The sequence below is a fragment of the Oncorhynchus kisutch genome, linkage group LG17 (assembly GCF_002021735.2).
Source record: "Oncorhynchus kisutch isolate 150728-3 linkage group LG17, Okis_V2, whole genome shotgun sequence".
Classification (NCBI taxonomy): Eukaryota; Metazoa; Chordata; class Actinopteri; order Salmoniformes; family Salmonidae; genus Oncorhynchus; species Oncorhynchus kisutch.
The window spans coordinates 70065777-70088058 of NC_034190.2; the positions used below are offsets into that span (position 1 = coordinate 70065777).

General features: G+C 44.2%; 1 protein-coding gene across 1 annotated transcript in view; it reads left to right on the forward strand.

The window, feature by feature from the left end:
- Positions 1 to 8979: 8979 nt before the first annotated feature.
- LOC109907047 (plexin-A2-like) overlaps positions 8980 to 22282 on the forward strand; it is a 414465-nt gene continuing 401162 nt past the window's right edge. Inside the window, 1 exon segment of the mRNA XM_031793327.1 lies at positions 8980 to 9512. The gene's annotated coding sequence lies outside the window, so the exon portion shown is untranslated.

Consider the following 22282-nt stretch of genomic DNA (forward strand, 5'->3'; position numbering starts at 1 on the left):
AAAAATACAATTGGCTCAGAACAAGGCAGTACGGCTGGCCCTTAAATATACACGGAGAGCTAACATTAATATAATATAAATGCTTGGCAATCGTTCCTGGCTCAAATTTGTGAGAAGTATTGACATAATGAATGCATAAGCTGTCCGTTTAAACTACTAGCATACAGCTCAGAAACACATGCATACCCTACAAGACATGTCACCAGAGGTCTCTTCACAGTCCCCAAGTACAGAACAGACTACTGGAGGCACACAGTACAACATAGAGCCATGACTACATGGGACTCTATTCCACATCAGGTAACTGATGTAAGCAGTGGAATCAGATTTAAAAAACAGATAGAAATACACCTTATGGAACAGCGGGGACTGTGAAGAGACACACACACAGGCCCAGACACAAACATACACACACATGATAACATATGCACTATACACACACATACACATGGATTTTGTATTGTAGAAATTGTATGTGGTTGTAGAGTAGTGGCCTGAGGGCACAAAGTTAATGTTTTGTGAAATATATTGTCATGTTTTTAAAATGGTATATAACTGCCTTCATTTTACTGGACCCCAGGAATAGTAGCTGCTGCCTTGGCAGGAACTAATGGGGAGCCATAATAAACCCCAGGAATAGTAGCTGCTGCCTTGGCAGGAACTAATGGGGAACCATAATAAACCCCAGGAATAGTAGCTGCTGCCTTGGCAGGAACTAATGGGGAGCCATAATAAACCCCAGGAATAGTAGCTGCTGCCTTGGCAGGAACTAATGGGGAGCCATAATAAACCCCAGGAATAGTAGCTGCTGCCTTGGCAGGAACTAATGGGGAGCCATAATAAACCCCGGGAATAGTAGCTGCTGCCTTGGCAGGAACTAATGGGGAACCATAATAAACCCCAGGAATAGTAGCTGCTGCCTTGGCAGGAACTAATGGGGAGCCATAATAAACCCCAGGAATAGTAGCTGCTGCCTTGGCAGGAACTAATGGGGAGCTATACTGTCTATTTTGTGTAGGCTATACTGTCTATTTTGTTTAGGCTAAACTGACTATTTTGTGTAGGCTATACTGACTATTTTGTGTAGGCTATACTGTCTATTTTGTTTAGGCTAAACTGACTATTTTGTGTAGGCTATACTGACTATTTTGTGTAGGCTAAACTGACTATTTTGTGTAGGCTATACTGTCTATTTTGTGTAGGCTAAACTGACTATTTTGCTTAGACTATACTGACTATTTTGTGTAGGCTGTGTTTTATAGTGCCACTAAGTTTCCAATTCAGGTTTAAACTGTTACTGTGCATTGGTGCTCAAATCCACAGCGTAAGTCAGAGTTACACCGTTATCCCGTTCAGAGTGTTGCCAGTTTTTCTGTTATCTTTCACAGATGCATTTAGATAAATTCACTGGCTTGTTTTCACACAAAGTCTCAGGAACCTAGAAGTAAATGTGTTTCTTCAACATTGCAAAGTGGAACCTATCCTCTTATAATTACAAAGGATAAGGATATCCAAGGTTTCCTTGTTAGTATGCAAAACAATGCATCCTATATCTCACCATGCCTCATTTCCGATGGTGGAGGGGGAAAATTTGAAATCGACAGGAGATTACCCCATTAAGCAATTTGGTTCTGCTTAATAGTGGCTTGTTTGATTTGGTCTGGGCCATGAGATGAGCGACGAGCGTGTGAAATGATTGGGATGCATCGTGGTATCTTGTTCCTGCCAGTCTGCTGCATGTGTGTGTGTCGCCTGCGCCGCGTGCCGAGCAGGCGTCCTCCCCCGTAATAAGAGGTCATCCCTCGTGGAGTGTGAAAATGTGTCTAATTAAAGAAAATGCATTATCAAGAGCCCAGGCAGAGTGAATGGCCCGCGTATAAATAAATATCCAGCAATTTCCTGAGATTCATATTCTGATAAACATCTTATTAAACCATCCACTCACTATCTAATGGAAACGTATTGTGCAAAGAAGACTTGAGCTAATTCTTTACGTGCATGTGTGTGTGTTGGGATGCAGTATGAATTAATGAGTGATACGAAACCTTTCCAACTTCTGTGAGGTATGGCCTATTTTGGATTTTTGCTCTCCTTGCAGTTAAGTGGGAGTGTAAATTACTTACTGCTGTGGGCGCATATACTTAATTGTTTTTTTATCATCATTATTCATCTGCCCCTGACAGCTTGATTGATGTGTTGAATGCTGGGCCATCTGCACATCTCCTGCCTGCCTGCACCTCTCTCTGCCTCTCTCTCTTTTCCCTCTCTCTCTCTCTCTCTCTCTCTCTCTCGCTTCTATTTCTGATCCTCTGCTGCCGCGTTTCGCTGCGATGACAACTTGGTCCAACTGTCTCCAACATCTTGTTATGACATTATTCAGATGTGTGAGATTGTGACACAAACACACACATTTGTTCTGTTCCCAAACTGTGCCATGCCTGTGAAATGCCTTGGAGCAAGGACAAAATACTAATAAACACTTCAACATCACATTGGAAGGAGCAGCTCAGATGTAATTACCCTGTCCTCTCTGATTGGCTCTCAGAGGAAATGAATCATATTTTTCTCTTTAAGTTGATGAACCCCCACACGTACACAGATCCCTCCATCGCAATATCTCCCTCAAAATCTCTCAATTGAGACGTGTGTTTTAGGCACTCAGATTAGACCTTCAGATTATATTTAACCCAATACAGCGGGGGGTTCGTTCACCCTGAAGAGAGGAGGAGGGGAGTCAACTGGTGGTATGGAGCAGAGCTGTGAAATCAGAATACCTGTAAAATGGTGGTTGGCCTTTATTTCTTGAAACAATCACTACAGGCTTGGTTCCAATCATGGCTGTTTTATAACAAGTCTTGTAGTCTCTGTGAACAACCTGTGAAACCTTCCAACTCACTCTTTCTTTCTCAGTCTTTCAATCCCTCAATTCCCCCTCTGTCTTGACAGTGTTGGGTGAGCGGTAGGGTTGGCGTCAGTGGTGGCCTGCTGCTGGGTCTCTCTGTGGCACAGGAGGTTGGTGGCACCTTAATTGGGAAGGATGGGCCCATGGTAGTGGCTGGAGCGGAATAGGTGGAATGGTATCAAATACATCAAACACATGGTTTCCATGTGTTTGATGCCATTAAAATTTGCTCCATTTCAGCCATTATTATGAGCCTCAGCAGCCTCCACTCCTCTATGGGTGGGCCATTAGTGATAATGGGCCACCTGTATGACTGCATAACTGCACGGCAGTGTGGGTGGTGTGTGTGTGTGTGTGTGTGCGTGTGTGTGTGTGTGTGTGTGTGTGTGTGTGTGTGTGTGTGTGTGTGTGTGTGTGTGTGTGTGTGTGTGTGTGTGTGTGTGTGTGTGTGTGTGTGTGTGTGTGTGTGTGTGTGTGTGTATATAACTGTGGTGTAGGTGGGTGGTCTTGGAGAGCCAGCCTGGCAGTGCTCCCCTGCACCTCTTGAGTCCCTGTCTGTGTGTCTGTCCGGTAGGTACCCACAATTGAGAGCATCCTGGGCTCTCCAGAGGGTGGTGCGGTCTGCCCAACGCATCACCCCCGGGCTCAAACTAACTGCCAACCACAGGACTCTCCAGAGGGTGGTGCGGTCTGCCCAACGCTTCACCCCCGGGCTCAAACTAACTGCCAACCACAGGACTCTCCAGAGGGTGGTGCGGTCTGCCCAACGCATCACCCCCGGGCTCAAACTAACTGCCAACCACAGGACTCTCCAGAGGGTGGTGCGGCTGCCCAACGCATCACCCCCGGGCTCAAACTAACTGCCCTCAAACTAACTGCCCTCCAGAACTCCTACAGCACCAGATGTCACAGGAAGGCCAAAAATGTCATCAAGGACAAGAACCACCCGAGCCACGGCCTGTTCACCCCGCTATCATCCAGAAGGTGAGGTCAGTACAGGTGCATCAAAGCTGGGACCGAGAGACTGAAAAACAGCTTCTGTTTTCTCAAGGCCATCAGACTGTTAAATAGAGGCACCTTAGAGGCTATATACATAGACTTGAAATCACTGGCCACTTTAATAATGGAATACTTGTCACTTTAATGTTTACATATTTTGCATTACTCATCTTATATGTATGTATATACTGTATTCTATTCTATTCTACTGTATTTTAGTCTATGTCGCTCCGACATTGCTCGTCCATATATTTATATATTCTTAATTCCATTCCTTTACTTTAGATGTGTGTGTATTGTGTGTATTGTTGTAAAATTGTTAGATATTCCTGCACTGTTGGATCTAGAAACACAAGCATTTAGCTACACCTGCAATAACATTTTCTAAACGTGCATGTGACCATTAAATGTAATTTGATTTGATTTGAACTGTTTTGTACAAATAATTATCAGACTCAAGTTACAAATTCTGGTAAATGTTTTCACAAAAGTAGTGCACTGGGTCTTTACTAGTCCTGTATTAGCAGACCAACATAGACATCTTCAGCGAAGCATTCATTTTTTTCTGGCCCAACTACTTCCAGCGGCTATGCTCAAGCTCATGTTCCAAGCATCTCAGCTGTAGAGTAAAGGTATTTACAATTTATTTACAAACTATTTGTAAAATAGTGAAGCAAAATAGTGACGCAACTGTGAACTCGGGACTGGGAACTCGGAAATCTCAGACCTACTGTAAGTGCGGGGGAAAAACAACTTCAGACTGGGAAATATTGGTTTAAACAGTCATCCAACTCAGAATTCCGACTTGGGAACTTTGGCCTCTTTCTAGAGCTCCGACTTTCGAACCTGAAGATCACTGACATCACGGTTTGACCTCAAATTTTTCTGAGTACCCAGTTGTTTTGAAGGCGACATAAAACCAGGGGTAGACTATGGCTTATACGTCATGATGTGATGAAATTACATTCATAAGGAAACAGTATTGCTCTGCATTCCTCCAGCAGTTGGCTTGCTCTCACTCTTTTCCACGTGTGTATTTTGTGTGATTTCACTTATGTTTTGGTTTGGAGTGTCACTGTGTGGTTTCATAGGAGCATTGCCAACAATCACAGGGGTGCACCAACAGGAGGAGAACAGAGCAACTTGCGACCCGATTGTCACTCCCCTCTCATGAGAATGCAGGTACAATCATTCAAGATGTATTTCCATTGGTTCACTGCATATTGATGCGTGTATTTGAAGCCTTGCAGAGGCAGCATCGCGGCAGAACAGCTCAGAGCACGGACGAGTAAGGACCTCAGACAGAAATGGGGCGGAGCTCTGGCGGATCATACTGAAGACACGTACTGAAGTATCAAGGAAGTGCACCGTTTTTTAACAATTTTCCATTGGCTTGGACTCACCTGATTTCAAAGAAGACATTGTGGTTTTCAGGAATGGATTGCTTAAATGTAAATATTTATTCAAAGACAATTGAGGCTTTGTACTGCACAACATTTATTTGTGCCTCAGGCCTTACCCAGAGGAGGCAGCTCTGGAGTAGGCAGAGTGCAACAATGTGCTGGGTTCGTTGTCTGGCGCAAAGAACACAAAAGTCTTTACTCAAAATATGAACACAAAAACCCGGAATATCTCCAACAAGGAAACATCCCGTAAAGAGAAAACCCTCCAACACACACAGTAACCCAAAACAATGACGGACAAAACAGAAAGGTAGACGAGAGGTTAAATAAGGAACATAAAAAGGGAATAGAAATCAGGCGTAATCAAGACAAAACAAAAGGAAAGAAGGAAACGGATCGGTGATGACTAGAAAGCCGGTGACGTCGAAGTCGTGACACAGAGCAAGAGGACAACCTGGAACAGACTTCCCCAAACCCAACAACTGGACAAAGACCTTTTTCCCTTTTTGCAGAACAATTTCCACCTTAGCCCATAAGAGGGTGGCCAAGATATTGAGACTACTTTTACCATCTTCTCATTTAAAAATAAAATGTTCATACTGTTTGTTAAATCGCTGCCTCCTCATATTTTTGGCCACTGTCGTGGTTCCCAACTGGTCACTCTTATTGAACTTCAATATTTAGAGTTCTGGTGCTCTAACTCTCAACCAGCTGGCATAGTCTGTACCTTTTTTCTTCATTTAAAAATCTACAGTTTTGAATGAAAACCAACACTTTGATTTTATTACACAGATGTCTAGCCAAACCACACGAGGACTGTACATACTACACAGACAGACAGTGTACCCAGCACCTGCTCTACCAGACCCGATATGAATTGAGTTATGTTCCAATCAAACAAATCACTGCTTGTTCCAAACAAGCCTATGAGTAATGGATTCAAGAGCGGTGCTGTATTTGATTACCCCTGCTCTGCTCTGCCGTGGCTTCACTAAGATCCATTTGAGTCTTGAGTGGTAGGAGCTATAGGTAGTGCTGCTGTGGGACTTCAATATGGATGCCCTCCAACTATTGACCTAGGCCATCTGTAAGTGGGCTGTGCTTTTAGTTCAGTCACACACTAGATGGGTCTGCGTCCTGTACCTCCTGGCAGTTTACAGATACTTGTGATGGCAGATAGAAACCTGTCTTGTTTTCCTTTTCCTCACTGAAGAGAATGGGGCTAGCCTACTTTTTCCTGAATGTCTTCAAGTATGAAGCTTTGGTGGGGCATGGACCAGTTTTCTATCATGGCAATAACAGAATGACCATTTCTCATCACAAGTATTTAGACACATTTAGTAGTATGTAGCCTAATAACGTAGTTAATCAGTGGTATCTTTTCCTTTGGCAACATAGAGCGGAGTTGGATGGATCAAGAGATCCCTCTTTGCTGAATATTAGAGGCAAATGCATTAATGAACTACCAGTATTGCAACTGAATATAGAGGTACTTGGAACAGTTGATCAGATTGTACTTTAATAACTCAAATGTGAAAGACCAGGATGTGTTGGACACCTTCCTAGTGGCTAAGAGGCGACTTGGGGATGGAGAGAGGGAATTGATTAGCGTTAATGCAGCGCAACAAAATGGCTACTTAATGGGGTCTGGATTCCAGAACACTTACAGAGAGGGAGAATAAACTTAAAGGGATTTGTTGGAAAAAAAGCAGATAAGGAGCAGCAGAGTGGAGGGAATTAGTGCTGAGGCTGGTTTTAAGCGCTCTTCTCATTACTTAACCAACAATGTTCTGTCGCCCCCTGGGAGCACAGGGACTCGGAGGGCTGTGAAAGTTATACCTGATCATTATCTCAGAAGCAGAAAGAGCATGCATCTCATAGCCAATCAACGACACTGTTGGGTGCTCTAATGGCTGGCACTCAACAGAGGGTCACTGTGAATATATATGACTGCACACGGTAGTGTCTACTCACCTGGAAAGCACATTACAAGGACCAATAATGGTCTAAAAATTGCTTGTCTTCTGTCTGTCTTTCACTGCCTCTCTCTTTATCTATTGAGAGAGAGGATAAGCAGAAAGAGATACTTAATGATAGATGTTTTTAATTGGGCTTCAAGTCACCATTTCAAAACTGGCCTATTATTTTTAATGCAAATGGTTGATTCATTCCCTAAACCGAGTAGCTTAGACAATGTTTTTCTTCTTTTGAAGACCTGTGAGACTGTAGTAGGGCTATTGTATCGGGTCATTTTTTACTAGGTAGTAGCTCCGTGTTATGCCTATAGGTGGCAGTACTCTAACAGAATTGGCACCAGCATCTCGCCTCAAAGTATCCTTCATTGTTGAGACTTCTTAAATCCCAATGCGCACCAGAACTGGCCTAACGGTATTGTAGAATGGCTGTAAGACTAAGAGGCTTAATATATGTTTGGATTACATTCGATTATATTAATCATATTCAGACTTTTTTTCACTATATTAATACTTTTTAATACAATGATCTCTATTTCAATACATCAACTATAGCTTAAAAACGTCTTCAATGCAGGTAGGCTAGACCAATGTAACTGAAACATCAGGTAGGCTAGACCAATGTAACTGAAACATCAGGTAGGCTAGACCAATGTAACTGAAACATCAGGTAGGCTAGACCAATGTAACTGAAACATCAGGTAGGCTAGACCAATGTAACTGAAACATCAGGTAGGCTAGACCAATGTAACTGAAACATCAGGTAGGCTAGACCAATGTAACTGAAACATCAGGTAGGCTAGACCAATGTAACTGAAACATCAGGTAGGCTAGACCAATGTAACTGAAACATCTTAAACTGAAACATCAGGTAGGCTAGACCAATGTAACTGAAACATCAGGTAGGCTAGACCAATGTTACTGAAACATCTTAAACTGAAACATCAGGTAGGCTAGACCAATGTAACTGAAACATCTTAAACTGAAACATCAGGTAGGCTAGACCAATGTAACTGAAACATCTTAAACTGAAACATCAGGTAGGCTAGACCAATGTAACTGAAACATCAGGTAGGCTAGACCAATGTAACTGAAACATCTTAAACTGAAACATCAGGTAGGCTAGACCAATGTAACTGAAACATCTTAAACTGAAACATCAGGTAGGCTAGACCAATGTAACTGAAACATCAGGTAGGCTAGACCAATGTAACTGAAACATCAGGTAGGCTAGACCAATGTAACTGAAACATCAGGTAGGCTAGACCAATGTAACTGAAACATCAGGTAGGCTAGACCAATGTTACTGAAACATCTTAAATACTTTCTTATATAAAAGCGTTTAAAGATTGTACCCACTTTTTGGTGACCTTTGATTCCTTGGTAATCAATAATAACATTATATTTTCCCATAGCCTATAAATTAGATGAAATCAGGGGAAAAGGAAATTATTTATCCCAAAAGATAATTACTTTATTGTGTTCTCTACACTATCTTCCTACTTTTACTGGAGGCTGTTTTGATTGCCGCAAATGACACTGAGCAGAGCATATGGCCAAGCAACTTTTCGGAGGCACCGCACTGAAACAGTTAACACATGCACCATGCAAATGAGTCCGTGCCTCCGAAGTGTACAGGGGGCCGGGTTTAAACGCTGTGGTTTGCTAGCGGTACTGTACGCTGGCGGGGTGCGCCGCAGCTTTCCATGCCAGTCTAACGCAGCCCTGTGAGAAAGCGTGTGTGCATTTGTGCGGCAAGGTTGCTACGCAAACCGAAGATAGCCTACCCGCCGATGGCAAGTGAGGCTACAGCCTAATTCATAGTACAGGACATTACCCTGTAAACTGAAGGAATTCGCTGTATCATAGGCATGCTCATGTGAATTAACATTTAAATAAATTGACGGTCAACCGAAGTTGAGCGCGCTGAATTTTCAGCATAGATTCGTTATTGTGGTTTTACCTAATATTAGCCGTGTGAAACCTAGAATCGGCTTTTAGGGATTTTAGGATATAAATGAGGGGGCATTGGGTATCCGACATTTTATAGGAATTGGGAGTAAATAGGAGTACTCTAAATTGTTTGATGAACGCGGCGTCAGACTTTCTCGTGGTACTCGTAGATTTTTCCGTGGATGTAAGTAGAATACTCCATCACCTCAACGAAGAGAAGACCATCACAGCTTGTGTGATCAGAATTAAAATATCAGCAGCAGCTCCCATTGAAACCGAAAGGTGAGTGATAACGTTTAGCCTATGTTATTTTTTTTAAATGATCAGTTTGGTTTTACATTTCGATGTCGATGCTGATGATGGCTACCAGCACAATTTTGTGTCTTTTGCCTTGACACTTCTGCTAAATTATTAACTGTAGCCTAGTCTGCCACAAGAAGGATGTAGATAATAATACGGCTGGTTATTACAAGGTTGTGGGATATTAAGCTGAATGAAAAAATGCCCCAAAAATAGATTGGATGGATTTCAGTGTTGTTATTTTTCCAATGGTACCTGTTACTTTTCAATGAACGTGTAGACAAATGTAGGCATACGGGTTGTACAGTTTATAGACTCGTGCGTAAAACCACAATTACGCATAGCTCCTTTCAGACAGGTTTTGGGCTTTTCCGGAGTCATATGTATGGCTCTGGGCTTTACCATCCACTCTATGACCTCACGGTCAACCTTTAATCATAATGCAGCTGTCATCATCTCATTAAACTAATTTGATTGAGTTTGATATCCAGACAATCCTAATATATTCCTATTGCATTGTTCTGGGTTGATGTTATAAGACCTCTATTAATTAAGCTGCAGTATTAAATCAGTTTTAACTGACTATCATCCCAACGTATTTTCAATTACTTCCAATAATCAACAGACCAGTATCTATAGCTAATGATTCCCCCAGCATCAGCTCGCCATACTGACCTTGACTGTGAACCTGCTATTAGGGGTAAGTTAGAGCAGTGCTCCACAGAGTGAATATAAAAATGTCCATTATAGTGGACAGACAGATTGTAGTGCCTATTTTAAGCCTATATGCGATCCAACACGTGAGAACAAATGTGATTATTTTGCACCATGTAACTTGTTTCAGGTTCTTTACTGCATTACCCGGGTCAGGGGGTTGGAATAACGGTTTTAAATGTACTCTCCGACACCGATTAGTCTACTCTTTCATCCATCCTTCTAACTTGTTAATATTCTATAACACTGTTGATATATGATAAAGGTTCCGATTACAATGTGGTTGGCTGCAAGACTGAATAACAGTCGCCGTTTTCCCCAGTATTTCCCCAAGCCTTGAAAGCAGCTAGAATCTAGACTACTCATCTGTCGAAGCTCTGGACCAGCAGATGCACTCACAAATCTTCATTTTCCGTCACACACACACAGCGCCCGGGAAAGCGCTCATGACAGGGACTCTAAAGGAAAATAAATGTTGTCTTAGGGAGAAAAATTGCCTTACATTTGCATGACAATAACTTGCATCTGCCTATGACTGACGGAGAGAATATTAATCGTTGTGACCATGCAATCAAACATTGTTTCTTCTTCGTGAAATCAGTTTTTGTATATCTAAAGCGTGACCTACTCACATAATTATTTTAATATCAGTTTCAAAGCGAAACAGCAGTTTGACCCCAGGAACAGCCACAAGGGTGGACATTGCATCCCTGGAAGAACAAACCACGAAACTCAGCCTTGGTCGATTATCACATTATATTCACCTAATTAACTCCAATCTGAAGAGAAGCAGATTGTGGGGCACTACCAGATATAACATTACCAGTGTGTTTAGGCGGAGGGACACTACCAGTTATAACATTACCAGTGTGTTTAGGCAGTGGGACACTACCAGTTATAACATTACCAGTGTGTTTGTGTAGTGGGGCACTACCAGTTATAACATTACCAGTGTGTTTGTGTAGTGGGGCACTACCAGTTATAACATTACCAGTGTGTTTAGGCAGTGGGACACTACCAGTTATAACATTACCAGTGTGTTTGTGTAGTGGGGTACTACCAGTTATAACATTACCAGTGTGTTTAGGCAGTGGGGCACTACCAGTTATAACATTACCAGTGTGTTTGTGTAGTGGGACACTCCCAGTTATAACATTACCAGTGTGTTTGTGTAGTGGGGTACTACCAGTTATAACATTACCAGTGTGTGTGTATAGTGGGACACTACCAGTTATAACATTACCAGTGTGTGTGTGTAGTGGGGCACTACCAGTTATAACATTACCAGTGTGTTTGTGTAGTGGGGTACTACCAGTTATAACATTACCAGTGTGTTTGTGTAGTGGGACACTACCAGTTATAACATTACCAGTGTGTTTAGGCAGTGGGACACTACCAGTTATAACATTACCAGTGTGTTTAGTCAGTGGGGCACTACCAGTTATAACATTTCCAGTGTTGGCAGTGGGGCACTCACCTTATGACTGTATTATTTTAAGACACAGATTTAGTCAGACATGATTTCCGTTTTCTGGAATCAAGTGTACATGAAATACATGATATCTAGACAATCTCTTTATGCGAGCTACAAGAACACAGTAAATTGCATTGCAATTCTGCTCAATGTAGCACATCAAGAGATCTCTTTGAAGAGGAGCAGTGCAAGCGGAGATGTTGAGAACCTCAACATCACACATTCTTTAATCAATAAGGTTAACTACATGAAGCTCAGAGAAATGACCTCCATTGGAGAAATTCACATCAAACTGGTTGGCTGGCTGGTTGATCGTGCACTGCCATTGCCTCTCCATCTCTCCATTCCCCTTTCTCTCAACATGTGTTCTAGCATTTTGATTGGATTTTATTCAGCTGTCAGGACAGGAAGAATCTCAGTGCTATTGATTTGCTTTTGCCAGTTTAGTACATGTCTTTTTCCTGCAGGGTAATCGGGAGGTCTTATGTGATTAAGGATGGTTTGTTCACCACTTTCAACAGCTTTATTTTAGAAAGGGTAAATTATGCATCTCAATGGACTCCCTGAAAGCATTCTGGTAGTACACACATGGAGTACGAACGCTGTGTTGATTAAGTACTGTGCTCTTTTTAGATGACCGGTATCTCAGTTATGTTGAGTTTTTCCATTCTGCCTGATAGCATGGTAGCCGTTTTCTCCTTTCTATTCAAAAGCTGCAGACCACTGAACAGCGTCACGTATGTAGTGTAGAATGTATACCCTGGCCCCTGTTCCCCAAGTCTCCTTTCTTGTGATGATGAGACTCTTCCTCAGGATGGCACGACGGCTCAAGAGCGTCCCCTGTCGACCCCAACCACTGCTCTTTAGACTTCAGCAGCTATCAAGCAGACCAGAGCAAGATCTGAACAGAGCCTGCTCTGCATCTCCTCAATACCATCAGCAGTCAGGCCTTTAGAGCCTAATAATACATATTGGTGTTTGTACTTAGTACCAAGTGAGTAGGATAGTGGTGGTGGTGACAGAGGTGCATGCACAGATAGCCTGCTCTGTGCTGTTGTATGTGCTGTCTGAGTGTCACCAGCATGCAGTGCACACTGGCTTCTCTTCTCCTCTATTGGCTGGGCTTCCTCTACCAGGTAGACAGGCCCATCATCCCATGTTTAGATTGAGAGATTTTGACAAGTCACTATGCATGCAGGCGGAATCCTTGACATATTTCTTAACGAGTGAACAGTCTAAACATGTTCAGTGGTTGGATATTCTGGAATAGGCTCCCCCTTAAAGACCCCCCCCCCCTCACACACATATACACACACACACACACACGCACACAAACACACACACACACACACACACACACACACACACACACACACACATGCTTGCCTACACAGGCACTCCAATGCCTTGCAGGCTGGCTGCTGTGTGTTCACTTGTTCCTTGCAGATCTAGGTCTCCACATGATCTGCTTGAGTGTAGGCTACTCACCATATTTGTTTGTTTAGTTCAATTGGTCTCCCCCTCACCACAATGTTTCATCGGAGCCTGTCAACTGTCCAGCTGTCACAACAGAGATCTCTAACTCTGACCTACACACACTCCACTCATGCCTGGGTGTACATGCGTGCATGTGTGTGGGTGTGTGTGATAGAGAGGGAAGGTGTATCCATGTGAAGATTGACATAAGAGAGACTTATAACATCTGTGACATTGATCAAGTGGAGTGTAGCCAGGGAGAGTGTTTAGTTGGAAAGTGGTTGTTGTATGGTGTTAAGCAGAACTATCTCTCTCCTCATGCTGTTTAAAGGCTGGCTCCTCACCCAAGACAGGTTCCTCAACCATATCACTGAGTTCTCTGAGCTTTCAGTCTCTCTCAACCCTGCAAACAACAGGCTTTTATTATCTGCCTGCTAGGCAGCTTCTTTAAGCATCATGTCCAGCCCACCTTATTTAGAGATAGCTATGCTTCTGTTAGTCATAATTATCCCAGAGGACTTAGAGGAGTAGACAGTAGCCAGCAGCAGTGCCCAGATATGTTGCATCAATGTGGGGGAGTTCCGATACTTTTCATAGCCTTGATTTAGGAAGAGGGGGAGGCTAAGGGTTCTACTCATCCATCAGCCTAGTCACAGATATGTGCGGAATGAACTGAACCTTGCACATCTCATTATGTAATGCATTTGAAAAGTGCTTCTTTATGTCACTATAGCCAGGGCTACCCTGAAAGTCTTAGTCATGCTGTGGTAGTTTCCATCATGTTGAGTGGTTGTGTGCGTAGCCTTTAGTGACTTACTGAATCGTTGAGACCAGTTTAGGTTGATGGCTACAGGCCTCTACATTGGTAAATAGCAGCTGGAGTCGGTATGAGCAACACATAGCACATGGAGTGAAAATCAATGTGACTGCTCTGCATGACATTTTCCAATACATTCACAGAAACTATAATGCACCAGAAGACTCCAAAGACCGCAAGTACTGCTTCTGAAATCATAGAGCCTGTGAGTCCGAGGTGGGTGCTTTTCCTTTTAACTGCTGTGTGTGTGATATTGTGTTGAGAGTAGGGCTGGGCGGTATACTGTGTTTTACTATATACCGGTATTGATGCACAGAGCAGTTTGGGTTTTTACTTTACATCCTATAATGGTATAACGGTGATACACCGTGTGTAACGTTCAATTTGACACTCCACTACTTGAGTCATCCCTCTCCACTGTCTCGCTCTCTGCACGCCGCTTTCCACACAGACCTGTTCCCACCCCGTCACTCAAGGAGCGCATTTGTTGTTGCTTGACCAAGAGACACTTTCATACAGTCTGCATGGTCAATGTCTTGCTTGTCCTATGTTGCTATTGTCTATATTGTAATTGTTTTTAAAAACCTGCCCAGGGACTGCGGTTGAAAATGACCTGGCTGGCTAAAACCGGCACTTTTATTGAAATGTTGATTAATGTGCACTGTCACTGTAAAAATAAAATAAACTCAAACAATGCAGCACATGCTACAATCTTGTTTCCAATTTGATCATAATATAAATCCACAAGTGTTTTATAATTACAATGTTAGTTAGTGTTTTTTATATCAGCAAACAGCTAGTTTGTATTTTCTTAGCAAGTCAGAGCAAACGTAGTTAGCTAATAATCAGCATGTTGTTTGTGCAACAGTATCTTCTAAATCACAGAGGAATAGGCAAAGCATGAATATGTTGACTATATGAATACAAATGTAATGTAGCCAAAGATTATAGGGTCCCCTGTCAGAATAACTCATCCATGGCATTTTCATTCGTTGTCATGTCAAACAACACTATATTTAAAGTGCCCACTTACAACTGCGACCTGACCAATATAAAGCGAAGCAGTGCGACACAAACAACAACACAGAGTTACACATGGAATAAACAAACGTACAGTCAATAACACAATAGAAAAAATAAATATACAGTGTGTGCAAAAATGAGTGCAGAAATTGATGGAAATTCAGGAAATTATTTTAGGTTGATGTTGAATTGAACAGTATAAACCAATCAGAATGGAGAAAGACCCATTGAAATAATTTAGAATATAAGTGTTGCCACTCTAGGGTCACCCCCTACTCATAAAGAAAATGTAGAACTTTTATTAATCAAAAACATAAAATACCGTCATAAAGTCCAAATTTGAAAAATGCCATGATATGATATTTTGGCCATATCGCCCAGCCCTAGATGAGAGAGGTTGTTTCCCCATGTCTGTCCCAGTGCTGCTGGCAGAAGCCCTGCAGTGGGAGGTTGGAGGAGGGCTGGAGAGTTGGACCCCCCAGACAGAGCAGTTGAGCAGCAGACTCCAACCAGTCTGTCTCTCTCGCTCATCAGAGGGCCAAGCTGAGGGGGGAACCGTTAATGTCCTACCTCTTTCTGGCAGGATAAAGTGTCCAGGGCCCTTATTCATAAAGACTATCAAAGTAAGATTCCTGATGAGTGCTGATTTAGGATAAGTTTAGCCTTTTAGATCATAATGAATAAGACAACATTGATAGGGGAGACCTGGTCCAAGATCAGCATTCTTTTTAAAAACGGGTCCAAGCCCCAGACCTCACCATGCATCCCCCTGGCTATTGACGGCAATGAGGCTAATGCTGAACTCCAGTGTGCCCTCTCCTCTACCAGTCCCAAAGGCCTGCCAGCTAGCTGAAACAAAGCCTTTTGTCCAACTACTGAATCCAACAGATGGAGAAATGGACAGTAAATGAAAGCATTGGCAGCAGGGTAGCCTAGTGGTTAGAGCGGTGGACTAGTAACCGGAAGGTTGCAAGTTCACACCCCTGAGCTGACATGGTACAAATATGTCGTTCTGCCCCTGAACAGGCAGTTAACCCACTGTTCCTAGGCCGTCATTGAAAATAAGAATTTGTTCTTAACGGACTTGCCTGGTTAAATAAAGGTCAAATAAATAAAATGGGGAGAAAAGGAAAAGAAAGGTAACTTAGTGGAGCGTGTTAGAGCAGAGTGTTTGGAAAGTGTAACACTCTCAGAAAGCACCATTGGTGTAACCTTGAAGGAATTTGTGTTAGGTGCTGGGGGTGCTGGGCCCATGGCAGTTCTCTCTCCAGGCTTTGAGAACCTTTTATTGAGATACTCATGGAATTGCCTTCATGACACATTTCCATGGGACAGGATCTCTTGCCTCAGCCGTTCTTTAGTGCCTCAATCTCTCTGCCGCACTCGATACATCAGTCAGCCTCTCGCTCTCTTTCTCAGTCACAGAACAGGCCCTTTAGGCATTCACCACCATGTCCACATGTCTCTGCCCAGACCCAGTCTCACTGTTTATCTGATCCCTCCTGTCACAAGCCATGCTATATTTTACCTGCTGTAACAAAGTTACCCTGTTGCCGGAGATAAGAACAGCAATCATAGAACCAGGACCTGCGGAATAACAAGTCTGCCTGTTTGTTTGTCAGTGAACTTCACACTGGCTGTAAGGCAGCCTGTCAGACCCAGTAGCAAGCCAAGCATTACCTCATAGCTATGAGGGTTGTTTTGATTATTCAAGAAGGGGCTGATATTGACATTTGGGTTGTTTGTGTTGCCAGAACAAAACCCTCAGGCTGTTTCTCCACCTCAAGACCCCACTATTTGTTGTGCTGAGACGAGACTGTTCCCGAGGCAGCACAACAGCCTAATCAAAGCATTGAAAAGGGGGGGGGAAAGACCTTGAGGCTCAAGCTTTACATTCAAATGCTTTGACTTTTTCAGTTTTCATGAAAGCACTGAATGCATTGTCTCTGTCTCTGAATTTTCCCTTTCAGTCTTGGTTGAATATAAGTCAGTTTAGGCCTGGAAGCATCAATAATCAATTAGCTTGTGTCATGGAAGGATGTTTTGTTTAGTGTGGAAGTTGACAATAAGTGAGCAACAAAAGGGAGAGAGCGGATGAGAGCCATGCAGGCAGGGATGGAGGGAGGGAAGGGGCTGAGCACAGCACAGACACCAAGGGCAGCTGTCAGTAGCAGGCAGACGACAGTGTGAGAGTGTATGCGTCCCAAATGGCTCCATATTCCCTATGTAGTGGACTACTTTTGACAGGGTACATAGGGTTCTGGTCAAAAGTAGTGCACTAAATAGGGAATAGTGTGCAATTTGGGAGAGAACCAGTGTGCGCCTGTGTATGTGGGGGTGTTTTAGGGGAACAGGGCGCTGGGCACAGTGGCAGATAAGGTAAAGAACACCAATGTGCCACATGCTGACAGAGTCCACAACGCCCCCTGGTGATGCGGATGGACGCCCTGCCTGGCCCTGCCACCGTCACCATGGTTACCACTCATGGTGGGGGCATGACAAGCAGCATTGCATTGGCTAGTCTAGTCTGCTCATGTGCTGTGAGAAAGAGTTCTGAGCCAACGGCAGCTTTGTCTCTACTCCACTGCTCGGACTGCAGTCCAATTACAACCTGAAGCAGCAGTGTATTACTGCTCTCCATTAGCTCTTCTTCACCCAGTTCAAAAAGCTATGTGTAATTTGCTGCTTCACACTATATTGACTTAAGCTTTATTCTTCCTCACTTGGAAATGTAGCATACAATTCTTACAATTTATCCATTTTCATCAGTGCCAAATGAGCCATCCTCCCTTCACCAGCCTCCACTGATTTGCGTTATCTAAAAAATTGTTACGCAATTCTTAGTCAGAAGAGCGAGGCCTTGCCTGGTCCTGTAGCGCTGGAAGGCTGGTTCTCTGGATCTCCGTGACATGTATGTCTGTCTGCTTTGTGACAATTCTCAAGTCAGCCAGGGCCTTATCTGTATGAATAGCTCCTCTTCCCCATCGGAGACACCTTAACTCATCCTTTGCCTTCAGCTGGGAAAACCAGAGGAGATAAAGCTCCCAAACTCATTCCTGGGAAAAGATAGTGAACAGAATACCTCAAAGCACAAACCCTCTCCAAATAAAACTCCCTCTTTCCTCTGCCGACCAAAACAAATCCAAACAAAGCGATGATAAAAGACCTCTAAACTCCAACTTCAGACTGAAAAACCATCCATCCTATCTTGGCTATCCTTCTCCCGGTATGGTTGGGTTTGTGTGTAAGTCCGCTTTGGGCAGGCAAGCTACTGACATGCCAGGAGGATTGGACACACTCCTTTAAAAACATGGTGTCCATTCTTAGGCCTTCAACACTGGGTCATGCCAGTCTTAAGTCTTAAGGAACGGGAAAGGTATTTGGGAGTCTGGAGTCGGGAAATGTCTTATTTTTAGTGCATGGATAAGGCTTGTTCCCTCCCATTAGTGTACCTCAGCCAGACTCTTTATTTTGGCCCAGAAGGACACAGAGTGTTCAGGCCAAGGGAAATGAATTCAGTCTCCCTCGGGTTGGCTAGTTCCAGTATGTTGATGCATACAGTGCCTTAAGAAAGTATTCACACCCCTTGACTTTTTGCACATTTTGTTGTGTTACAGCCTGAATTTAAAATGGATTTTGTGTCACTGGCTTACATAATGTCAATGTGGAATTATGTCTTTAGATTAAAAGAAATACAAATTTATTAAAAATGAAAAGCTGAAATGTTTAGAGACAAGTATTCAAGCTTAATTAATAAATGTGCTTAACAAGTCACATAATAAGTTGCATGGACTGTGTGAAATGATCTCTAAGGTCCCTCAGTCAAGCAGTGCATTTCAAACAGATCCAACCACAAAGACCAGGGAGGTTTTTCAATGTCTCGCAAAGAAGGGCACCTAAAACAAATCAGACATTGAATATCTCTTTGAGCATGATGAAGTTATTAATTACACTTTGATGGTGTATCAATACACCCAGTCACTACAAAGATACAGGTGTCCTTCCTAACTCAGTTACAGGAGAGGAAGGAAACTGCTCAGGGATTTCCTCATGAGGCCAATGGTGACTTTAAAACAGTTACTGAGAGGCCTCCCGAGTGGTGTAGTGGTCTAAGACTGCATCGTAGTACTAGCTGTGCCACTAGAGATTCTGGGTTCGAGTCCAGGCTCTGTCGCAGCCGGCTGTGATCGGGAGACCCATGGGGTGACGTACAATTGGCCCAGCGTCATCCGGGTTAGAGGAGGGTTTGGCCGGCATCGATGTCCTTGTCCCATCGCGCGCTAGCGACTCCTGTGCCGTGCCGGGTGCATTGCATGCTGACACGGTCGCCAGGTGTACGGTGTTTCCTCCAACACATTGGTGTGGCTGACTTCTGGGTTAAGTGGGCATTGGTTGTTTATGTTTCGGAGGACGCACCTTGCTCTCTCCCGAGTCCGTATTGGAGCGATGAGACAAAACTGTAACTACCAATTGGATACCACAACATTGGCGAGAAAAAGGGGTAAAATAAATTTTTTATCAATTAATTTCAAAAAAAAAAATATAAACAGTTCCAGAGTTTAATGGCTGTGATAGGAGAAAACAGAGGATGGATCAAACAACATTGTAGTTACTCCACAATACCTACCTAAATGACAGAGTGAAAAGAAGGATGCCTGTACATTATAAAAAATATTCCAAAACATGCCTCCTGTTTGCAATAAGGTAAAACTACAAAGAAATTAACTTTATGTCCTGAATACAGAACATTATGTTTGTGGCAAATCCAACACAAAGAAGAGTACCACTCAAAATATTTTTAAGCATGGAGGTGGCTGCATCATGTTATGGGTATGCTTGTCATTGGCAAGAACTAGTGAGCTAAGAACTAAGCACAGGCAAAATCCTAGAGGAAAACCTGGTTCAGTCTGCTTTCCAACAGACACTGGGAGATGAATTCACCTTTCAGCAGGACAGCTTATGTAAATGAGATATTTCTGCTTTCAAGAAATATTTCCAAAACCTTGTTTTCACTTAGTCATTATGGGGTATTGTGTGTAGTTGGGTGCTATTTTTTAAAATGAAAATACATTTTGAATTCAGGCTGTAACATCAAAGAATTTGGAATAAGTCAAGGGGTATGAATACTTCCTGAAGGCACTGTACATGTATGACTCTTAACCACATATGACCAGTATATGACCTGTATATAACTGGTATTTGACCTACATATGACCTGTACAGTATATTACCTGTATATAACCGGTATATGACCTGTATATGACCTTTATGTGACCTGTATGTGACCTCTATATGACCTACATATGACCTGTATATAGTATGACCTACATATGACCTGTATATGTGGTGAGTAGTGAGAACCAGAGACTGGGTGGAAAGGGCTTTTTTTGAGAAGGTATTTTGTCACATTGTGTTTTGAGTAGGTTGAGGCATGTGGGAAGAGTAGACTTGATTTATGGGAGCCGAATGTATAGCTGTCTCTGTAAAGGTTTGATTTAATGTGTTTCTAGAAGCTGTTGTTATTGATTTTGACCTTTCAGGACAAGGCTTTGGAATTCACCCCCAGCTGTGTGGCATTGGAACAAGCAACAATGAATGTTGTTTTCTCTTGTCAGTCATCCCATCAAATAATATCAAGCAAATAGCTATTGTGATTTGGGTAATAAACTAAACAAACATCACTGTCGTCTTTTTAAAATTATGTAATTTGTTCCTGTCTTGTCAAGCATGATAATTTATCACGATGAATCCATTAGCTGGAAGTTGGGTTAAGTTTTCCCACTCCTCTTTCTTCTCCTCTCTGAGAAACTGTCCGCTCTGTGCACCACTGTAACAACCGCTAGTCTGCCTGTCTATCATAAGCAATGATATGGGAGACATGACAGACGGATCTTCGCGCAGAAAGAGACACAATTATTACAAACATAAGCGCCTCCTAGGTCTTAAACTACAACCGACGTGCAAAAAAAGAATCAAATGGTGACATCATGTATAATTCACTGATCAACAGCAATGTGGGTCAAGGAACAGTGTTTCTTTTCTGTAGCGTTTAAGGAGAATGACGGGGAGAATTAGGGGATCTAAGACAATTATGCTGCACTGTAGTGTGACAGCGTAGTGTGACAGCGCTGAGTCTGGCGGCTGAGGAGATCCTCTGTGTTGTCCATGAAGATGTTGATTAAATATGACTGCTCTGGAGCACAGAGCTGCCTGCCTGGAGGGAGGGAGGGAGGGAGGGAGGGAGGGAGGGAGGGAGGGAGAGGAGGGAGGGAGAGGAGGGAGGGAGTGAGGGAGGGAGGGAGAGGAGGGCTGCCTGCCTGGAGGGAGAGGATGGAGGGAGGGAGAGGAGGGCTGCCTGCCTGGAGGGACAGGAGGGAGGGAGGGAGGGAGGGCTAACTGCCTGGAGGGAGAGGAGGGAGGGAGGGAGAGGAGGGCTGCCTGCCTGGAGGGAGAGGAGGGAGGGAGGGAGAGGAGGGCTGCCTGCCTGGAGGGACAGGAGGGAGGGAGGGAGGGAGGGAGGGAGGGAGGGAGGGAGGGAGGGAGGGAGGGAGGGAGGGAGGGAGGGAGGGAGGGAGGGAGGGAGGGAGGGAGGGAGGGGAGAGGAGGGCTGCCTGCCTGGAGGGAGAGGAGGGAGGGAGGGAGAGGAGGGCTGCCTGCCTGGAGGGAGAGGATGGAGGGAGGGAGAGGAGGGCTGCCTGCCTGGAGGGACAGGAGGGAGGGAGGGAGGGAGGGAGGGAGGGAGGGAGGGAGGGAGGGAGGGAGGGAGGGAGGGAGGGAGGGAGGGAGGGAGGGCTGGCTAACTGCCTGGAGGGAGAGGAGGGAGGGAGGGAGAGGAGGGCTGCCTGCCTGGAGGGAGAGGAGGGAGGGAGGGAGAGGAGGGCTGCCTGCCTGGAGGGACAGGAGGAGGAGGGAGGGAGGGAGGGAGGGAGGGAGGGAGGGAGGGAGGGAGGGAGGGAGGGAGGGAGGGAGGGAGGAGGGAGGGAGGGAGGGAGGGAGGGAGGGAGGAGGGAGGGAGGAGAGGAGAGGAGGGGCTGCCTGCCTGGAGGGAGAGGAGGGAGGGAGGGGAGGAGGGCTGCCTGCCTGGAGGACAGGAGGGAGGGCGGTAGGGAGAGGAGGGCTGCCTGCCTGGAGGGAGAGGAGGGAGGGAGGGAGGGCTGCCTGCCTGGAGGGAGGGGAGGGAGGGCTGCCTGCCTGGAGGGAGAGCAGGGAGGGAGGGAGAGACGGAGGAGGAGGGGGACGGGTAGGTTT